We start from the raw sequence: 10,062 nt of genomic DNA, 5'->3' as shown, positions 1-10,062 counted from the left end.
TAATTTTCTCCCGGACAGGGGCAACTGGTTAGGCTTGGTCTAAGGTTAGGAAATAACATGGCAAGACCTGGTCTGGAGCGAGATAGGAGACCTTGCTAGGATGTCACGACCCAAAACCACCAACCGATCGTGATAGCACCTAATTCACGTGCTAGACAAGACAACATGACAAAAACGGGACATAATAATAGAAATAGTACAAGTATAATGCCAATAACATAAATAATTGCATCGAAATACAATAATTCCCCAGAATTGGTAAATACAATGTCATGAGCTCTAAACTGAAGTACAAGTCTGAAATGCAAAATAACCATACTGTCTGAATAAAAATAACAGTACTAAAAATAAAAAGAGACGCCAAGCTGCGATCGAGATACAGCTCTACCTCGTCTCCCGAAGATGCCTACAACAACAATTCATAGCTAGCCACAACTCGGTCCAACATCTGGATCTGCATAGTTAAGTACAGAGTGTAATATGAGTAAAATCAACCTTATATACTCAACAAGTATCATAGCTAACCTTGGCAAGGTAATAGAAGCAATAATTATTAATGATACTCGCTATTCACCTGTACAGTTCATAAATCTAACAAGTACAAAACAATAATATGGTCAAGTCATGATCAACAGATAAAACCACCTTGGTATACATAACAACTTAACATACTCTACTCAGTCAACAATCTATCATATCAACAAGATATGCAAATAAAACAAGTAAACAACAAAGGAAATTGCAAGTAAAGAAGAAATGCAATAACTAAATCAAACATTGGCCAATTTTGCTCATAAATACAATAACCGAACCAAACCACCAATTAGCTTTCCTCAGACCGCGTGTTCCATCAAGAAAGAAATATGAGAAAGTGACCCTAGGGGGATGGATCCTTAACCACACGCTGCACTGCGTATTTATGTGCCATAAATATTAACTGCACGACATATTCACGTGACAATAATCACAACTGCACGACCCATTCACGTGCCAATAATCACAACCGCACGACCCATTCATGTGATAACAGTCCAAACTATATCACATGAAGCAGATATACAAGAATACATGTACCTAAAAAATGGATATAAAATTTCATACTCATGGGCTGGTATAAGTGACATGCTAAGGTGTATGCATGTGCGAAGTGTGCTACCATAACTCAATAAGGAAATTACATCGCGAAAGTAGCAATTATCAGTTTCAATCAGGAGATTAACTTTAATGTAACCTCAAAACATGGTTCAAATAGCTCACAAAAGGGGTACAAATATAAGAAACATCACATCATGAAGCATAGCAATCAATTCAGGGCATATAACAGCCTAAGCACTATCCCGAGCATGAATAATACCCCGGTACATGCACATGGGATCAACCTCACACATGTGCGCCACCCATAACTCGTAGCTATCACAAATAACTCAGGCAACAAGTGCCTCAACCAAGTTTAGGTAAGATACTTACCTCAAGCAAGTTAAATCAATACTTTAAGAAACACTTTCTGCGTCAATCAACCCCAAAATAACTTAATAACAATAAAAGCCATAGGAAATAATTCCAAACAATAAAGCTAAGATCTTGAATCAATTATGCAAAGTCACAAATGTCAACCTCAGGCTTGCACCCTGGAACCCGTCAAAACTCACAAATCCCGAATACTCATTCCAGTATGAGTCAAAATATATGTGTTTCATCCAATTCCAACTTCAAATCGACCCTCAAATCATCAATTTTCACTCTCCAAAATCATAATCCAAAACCCCCCCAAATCCCACCTTTAATTCACATAAATTAGGTGTAATAATCTATGGGTAATCAATATCTAACACCAAAATCAAGTAAGGATTACTTACCTCTTCAATTGTGATGAAAATCCTTCCAAAATTCGCCCTTAGCCGAGGTCCACAAATCCAAAAATGAGAAAATAGTCAAACCCTTCGAATTATATCCTGTCCAGAAATTGCGCATTTGCCGATACTTAACCTCATATGCGATGCCGCTTATGCGGTCAGAATAGCACATCTGCGCCTTTCACTCAACCTCCATCCTTCCGCATCTGCAGCCCCTACGCCACATCTGCGGGATTGCTTCTGTGATGCAACTCCAACATTTTCTGTAAACCCCTAGACTCTAGACTAGTCCGCTTGTGCAGCTTCAAGCCCACATCTACGAACTCGCATCTGCGACCAACACTCCGTAGATGCGGAAACAACAGAACCCAGAAATCTTCAGCAATGCCAACAATGCCCAAAATGATCCGAAATCAATCTGAAACAAATCCTAGGCCCCCGGAACCCCGTCCAAAAACACCAACCAATCCAAAAACATAACACATACCTAATCAAGGCCTCAATACACACAAAACAACATCAAAATCATGAATCGCACCTCAATTTAAGCCTAAGGAACTAATCCAAATTTCAAAATTCAAAATTTATGCCGGACATGCCTAAACAATACAGAATGACCTCAAATTTTGCATGAAAGTCCTAAATGACACAACAGCCTATTCCAACTCTCGAAACCACAATTCGGACGTAAAATCATCAAAGTCAACTATCGGTCAAACCCATGAACTTTCAAAAACCGTCAACTTTTCAACTTTCGCCAAATAGAACCAAATCGACCTAGGAACTGCCAAATTCAAATTCGGACATACGCCTAAGTCCAAACTCACCATATAAACCTATCAGAACCATCAAAACACCATTCTAGAGTCGTCTACATAAAAGTCAAACTCTGGTAAACTCTTACAACTTAAGGCTTCAACCAAGGGACTAAGTGTCCCAATTCAATCCAAAACTTTCCTAAAACCAAACCAACCACCCCCGCAAGCCACATAATGACAATTACACATATGTAAAGCATCAAGCAGAGAAAGCGGGCTATAATACTCAAAACAACCGGCAGGTTCGAACATTGAGGTCGAAGAATATAGGATCGGTGAAGGTTCATTGGACTATGATGTACGAAGTTGCTCCTGAATCAGCTTTACCTTCTTCAAGGCATCACAGACCAAATCAGTGCCCAACAACCTAGCCTCGCCAGGCTCAAACCAACCAACCAGAGAATGACACCGCCTCCCATATAAGGCCTCATAAGGAGCCATCTGAATACTCGACTGATAACTATTTTTATAGGCAAACTCTAATGACGATAGAAAATGATCCCATGATCCCCCAAAATCAATGACGCAGGCTCGTAACATGTCCTTCAAAATCTGAATAGTACACTCGGACTGCCCGTCTGTCTGGGGATGAAATATCATACTTAACTCGACATGTCTACCTAACTCACACTACACTGCTCTCCAAAATGCGATGTAAACTGCGTGTCTCGATCCGATATAATAGACACTGGCACACCATGAAGGCGAATAAATTCACGAAGATAAATCCAAGCCATCTGCTCTAAAGAGTAGGTAGTCATGACTAGAATGAAGTGTGCAGACTTGGTCAGTCTATCCACAATGACCCACACTGCATCAAATCTCTTCAATATCCATGGAAGCCCAACTACAAAATCTATAGTGATACGCTCCCACTTCCACTCCGGAATATCTAGCCTCTGAAGCAAACCATCTAGTCTCTAATGCTCGTACTTCATCTACTGGCAGTTTAAACATCGAGCAACATACTCAACAATATCCTTCTTCATCCTTCGCCACCAATAGTGTTGCCTCAAACCATGGTACATCTTTGCGGAACCTGTGTGAATGGAATACCATAAAGTATGGGCCTCCTCTAGTATCGGCTCTCTCAATCCATCCACATTCAAAACACATATCTGACCCTGCAGCCTCAATACCTTATCATCATCAATAGTAACCTCCTTAGCATCATCGTGCTGCACCGTGTCCCTTAGGAAGAGAAAGTGGGGATCATCATACTGACGCACCTTGATGCTCTCAAACAAAGACGACTGTGATACAACACAAGCAAGAACCCTGCTAGGCTCCAAAATATCCAACCTCACGAACCTGTTGGCCAAAGCCTAAACATCCAATGCTCACGATCTCTCCCCAATTGGATATAAGCAAGACTCCCCATGCTCTCAGCTTTCCTACTCAAAGTGTCAGCCACTACATTGGCCTTTCTCGGATGATAAAGAATGGGGATATCATAATCCTTTAGTAACTCTAACTATCTCTGTTACCTCAAGTTAAGATCATTTTTATTGAATAAGTGCTGGAGAGTCATGTGATCTGTGAACACCTCGCAAGACACTGTATAAAGATATTGCCTCCAAATCTTGAGTGAGTGAACAATGACTGCCAACTCTAAATCATGTATTGGGTAGTTCTTCTCATGGGGCTTCAATTGGTGTAAAGCATAAGCAATAACCCTGTCATCCTGCATCAACACACACCTAATGCCGACTTGAGAAGCTTTAGAATATACTGTATAAGAACCCAATCTCGAAGGCAAAACCATAACTGGAGCTGTAATCAAAGCAGTCTTCAGCTTCTAAAAGCTCTCCTCACACTCATCAGACTACCTTAATGGGGCACCCTTCTGCATCAATCTAGTCAATGAGGCTGCTTTTGATTAAAATCCTTCCACAAAACGACGATAATACCTAACTAACCCAAGGAAACTCTAGATATCAGTAGCAGTACACAATTTGGGCCAACTCTAGACTGCCTCGATCTACTTTGGATCCACCTTAATCCTCTCACTAGACACCACGTGGACAAAGAAAGCCACCGTGTCTAACCAAAACTCACACTTGAAGAATTTAGCATATAACTTCTTCTCCCTCAAAGTCTGGAGCACAATCCTCAAGTGCTGCTCAAGCTCCTCCGGCTGCGAGAATACACCAATATTTCATCGATGAAAACGATGATGAAGGAATCAAGATAGGGCTAAAATACATTGTTCATCAAGTTCATGAAAGCTACTGGAGCATTGGTCAGCCCAAAAGACATAACCAAAAACTCATAGTGGCCATAACGGGTCCTGAAAGCCGTCTTAGGAATATCTGAAACCTTGATCTTCAACTGATGGTACCCCGATATCAAGTCAATCTTCGGGAATATCCTAGTACCTTGAAGCTGATCCAACAAATAATCAATAAGCGATAGTGGGCATTTGTTCTTGATAGTAACCTTGTTCAACTGCCTGTAGTCAATGCACATCCTCATAGAACCATCTTTATTCTTTATAAATAGCACTGATGAACCCACGGTGACACACTAGGCCTGATGAAACCCTTATCAAGTAACTTTTGTAGCTGCTCCTTCAACTCATTCAACTCTAATGGTGCCATGCGATATGGTGGAATAGAGATAGGCTAAGTGCCTGGCACCAAATCAATGCCAAAATCGATGTCCCTGTTGGGTGGCATGCCCGACAGGTCTGCAGGAAATGCATTAGGGAACTCTCTCACTACTGAAATCGACTCAACAGAAAGAGTGTCAGCACTAACATCTCTCACGAAGGCCAAATATGCAAAACACCCCTTCTCAACGTCACAGTCTTAGCATGACAATCAAGAATAGCATGGTACGGAGATAGCCAATCCATACCCAAAATCACCTCAAAATCGACCATACTAAGCAATAAGAGATTAACCCTAATTTCATAACCACCAATGGTAACCACACATAACCGATATACACGATCCACCATAATAGAATCACCACTAGTATGGATATATAAACAAGCATATCTAAAGAAGCATGGGGCATATCAAAATAATGAGCAAACTAGTATGACATATAAGAGTAAGTGGAACCAGGGCCAAATAACACTGAAGCATCCCTATGGCACACTAAAACAATATCTGTGATCACGACGTCAGAGGAAACTACCTTTGGCCTAGTTGGAAATGCATAGCAACCTGACTAACCTCCCCCTCTGGGGCGACCTCAAACTAACTGAGCCCCACCCCTAGGTGGCTGTGCATGTGGTCTAGATATTGGTGCTGAAACCAGATGTTGCATGCTCTGTTGTGGGACTCTGCTTAGAAGTCTGGGGCAATCCCTCTAGAGATGGCCCAAGTTTCCACACTCGAAACAACCCTTCCTACGAGGATGTTGAACCTAATGACCTAAATAATTGCCTATGGAACCCTGAGAAGATGGTGCACGGTAAGAACTCTGTGCCGGTAGCACACTGAATGAAGATTGAACTGGGCGAGCACTGTATGAACTGTGGCTAACTGATGAGCCACGAGGAATTTGACAAGCTGCCTGAGCGGGCCTAAAAGGATGACCTCTGTTGTGATATGATTGGACTCCAGATGAGGCACCACCAAAACCACCTGAACCACAGGGCCTCTTAGCCTCCCGCTCCTCTCGCTCAAGCTTGCGAACATGCTCCAAATGCCTAGCAATCTCAACCACTTGGTCAAACCTAGCATCCGTCTCGACCTCTCAAGCCAAACTATATCGTAGACCATAGTTGAGGCCATCAATGAATCTCCTAATATTCTCTCTCTTAGTGGGAACCAACCATACTACATGATATGCCAAATCCACGAATCTCATCTCGTACTGGGTCATAGTCATACCCTCCTAGCATAGATGCTCAAACTCCCTACGTAACTCGTACCTATGAGTCTATGAAATAAACTTCTCTATGAAGAGAACTGAGAATTGATGCCATGTAAGTGGTGCTGCGCTGGCTGGTCTACCTGACTCTTAGGTCTGCCACCACCTGTAGACTTGCCCTATTAGCTTAAAAATAGAAAAATCAACTCTACTAGTGTCCACAATACCCGATGTGTGAAGAATCTGATGGCACTGATCCAAAGAACCCTAAGCATCCTCTGATGCTACTTTATTGAACTAGGGAGGACAAAGTCTCTAAAATTGCTCCAACCTCTTCTGTTCCTCATCAGTCATAGATGGTCCAACCTTAGTCCACGCAGCAATAATTGGCTGAACTGGTAACACTCTTGGTGTCTGATAACCCTGAGCTAGCTGCTCCGGTGTACGGGCGGCGGGAGTCTTGGCTCCTCCCCCAACGTGCGAGGTAGTTGGTATAACTGGTATCATACCCGCTTGAGTCAAACTCGTGTACACACTCATAATCTGGGCCAAAGCCTCCTGAAGACCAGGTATAACAATTGGTACCGCTGGTGTCTGATCTGGTCCAATCAGCTCAACAGTATCCGGAACCTGCTCCCCTACTGAAGCAACTGGTGGCTCCACAGGTGCTTCTCTAGCTGCAGTGTGAGCCCCACCTCGGCCTCTACCTCAGCCCCGGCCTCTCACGGCCTTGACTGGTGGCACTGGTGCCTGCCCACCCGATCTAGTTATATGTGTCTTCACTATCTGTGAGAGAATAGAAGAGTAAAGGTTCAAACATCAGAATTTAGCAAATCTGCACAACAAGAAGGCAAGAAAGTGAAGTTTCCTAACAATTCGGTAACCTCTCGAAGATAAGTAAAGACGTCTCCATACCGATCCGCAAGACTCTACTAAACTTGCTTATGACCCATAGAACCTATGAACCTAGGGCTCTAATACCAACATGACAAAAGCAGTACATAATAATAGAAATAGTAGAAATAGTACAAGTCTAATGCCAATAACATAAATAAGTGCGACGAAATACAATAACCCCCAGAATTAGTAAATATAGTGTTTATGAGCTCAAAACTGAAGTACAAGTCTGAAATGCAAAATAACCATACTCTGTGAATGAAAATAGCAGTACTAAAATGTAAAGAGATGCCAAGACTTCGATCGAGATGCAACTCTACCTCATCTCCCGAAGATGCCTACTGCAACAACTCACAGCTAGCCACAACTCGGTCCAACACCTGGATCTGCACAGTTCAGTGCAGAGTGTAATATGAGTACAACCGGCCATATGAACTCAGCAAGTATCATAGCTAACCTTGGCGAGGTAATAGAAGCGAGAGAAGAAAGAATTATTAATGATACTCAATGTTCATCTGTACAGTTCATAAATCTAACAAGTACAGAACAATAATATGATCAAGTCATGATCCACAAATAAAACCACCTAGGGGCACGCAACAACTCAACATACTTTGCTCAGTCAACAATCTTGAATACAAAGAAGATATGCAAAAAAATAGGTAAACAACCAAGGAAATTACAAGTAAAGAAGAAATACAATAACCAAATAAAACACTGGCGAGTTTTCCTCAGAAATACAATAACTGAACCAAACCACTAATCAACTTTCCTCATACCGTATGTATGCCATCAAGAGACAAACATGAGAGTGTGACCCTAGGGGGATAGACCTTATCCACATGCTGCATGGTGTATTCACGTGCCATAAATATCAATCGCACGACGTATTCACGTACCAATAATCACAATACTACGGCATATTCATGTACCAATAATCACAACGCACGATGTATTCACGTGCCAATAATCACAACCGCACGACCAATTCACATGCTACCAGTCCAAACCACATCACACAAGAAGAAAATATACAAGAATACATGTACATGAACAATGGATATTCATGGACTAGTATAAGTGACATGCTACGGTGTATGCATGTGCGAAGTGTGCTACCACAGGCTCAAATCAGGCACTTACATCAAGAAAGTATCAATTATCAGGTTCAATTAGGATATTAACCTCTATATAACCTCAAACATGGTTCAAATAGCTCACAAAAAGGGTACAAATATAAGAAATATAACAATTGAAGCTTAACAATCACTTCAAGATATATCATAGCCTAAGCACTACCACGAGCATGAATAATAATCCGGTACACGCACATGGGCTCAACCTCACACATGTGCGCCATCCATAGCATGTAGCTATCACAAATAACTCAGGCAACTTGTGCCTCAACCAATATTAGGTTAAATACTTACCTCAAGCAAGCTAAATAAGTACTCTAAGAAGCCCTTCCCGCGTGAATCAACCTCCGAACGGCTCGAACCTAGCCAAAATAACTTAATATCATCAATAAAAGATATAGGAAACAATTCCAAATAATAAATCTAAGATCTTGAATCAATTATGCAAAGTCAACCCAAAAGTCAACCCCGGGCCCGGCATCCCCGAACCCGACAAAACTCAAAAAAATCCCGAACACCCAATCTGAAACAAATATATGTGTTTCATCCAATTCCAACCTCAAATCGACCTCCAAATTATCAATTTTCACTCTCCAAAATCATAGTCCAAAACCCCCTAAATCCCACCTTTAATTCATATAAATTAGGTGTAATAATCTATGAGTAATCAATATCTAACACCAATATCCCGGAACCAGACAAAACTCAAAAAATCTCGAACACCCATTCCGATACGAGTCCTAATATATGTATTTTATCCAATTCCAACCTCAAATCAACCCCCAAATCATCAATTTTCACTCTCCAAAATTATAGTCCAAAAATTGTAACGACCAGGACGATTGTTATGAGTATTGTAGCCCCGTTCCCCAATTTGTTTCTTATTCTATGTTCATTTGCGGTTATATGACTTGTCGAGGTGGTTGGTTTGGTTCTGGGGATGTTTCGGAATGAATTGAGACACTTAGTCCCAATGTTGGAAGCTTAAATTGAAAGAGTTGATCGGATATTGACTTATGAGTAAACGACCCTGGAATAGTATTTTGATGGTTCCGATAGTTTCGTATGGTGATTTTAGACTTTGTAGTATGTCTGAATATTGATTTGGAGGTCCATAAGTCGTTTTGGCTTGAATTGGCGAAAGTTGGAAAGCCGAAGATTTGGAAGTTGAAAAGTTTGACCGAGAGTTGACTTTGTTGATACCGAGCTTGGATTTTGATTTTGAGAGTTGGAATAGGTCCATTATGTCATTTATGACCCGCTTAATATCTTATCGGGTGGCTAGCAAATTAGTACATTTACAAGTCGATAACCGATAAGTCGAACCGTTAAGCGTATATATCCGCCCGATCAGCCCGATAAGCAGTCCTAGTCCATCCCGTATGCTTAAACCCATGACATTATATATGCACTCGTCACCTAGCATATATACCGTCTCCATACATAGATCGCGTAGCAAATAGACCAATAACATCCTAATTCCATCAAATCAAGGTTCAACACGATACTTACCTCTTTCCGGAACCAAATCAA

The sequence above is a fragment of the Nicotiana tabacum genome, chromosome 15, assembly GCF_000715075.1.
Source record: "Nicotiana tabacum cultivar K326 chromosome 15, ASM71507v2, whole genome shotgun sequence".
NCBI lineage: Eukaryota > Viridiplantae > Streptophyta > Magnoliopsida > Solanales > Solanaceae > Nicotiana > Nicotiana tabacum.
This window is presented reverse-complemented; position numbering follows the sequence as displayed.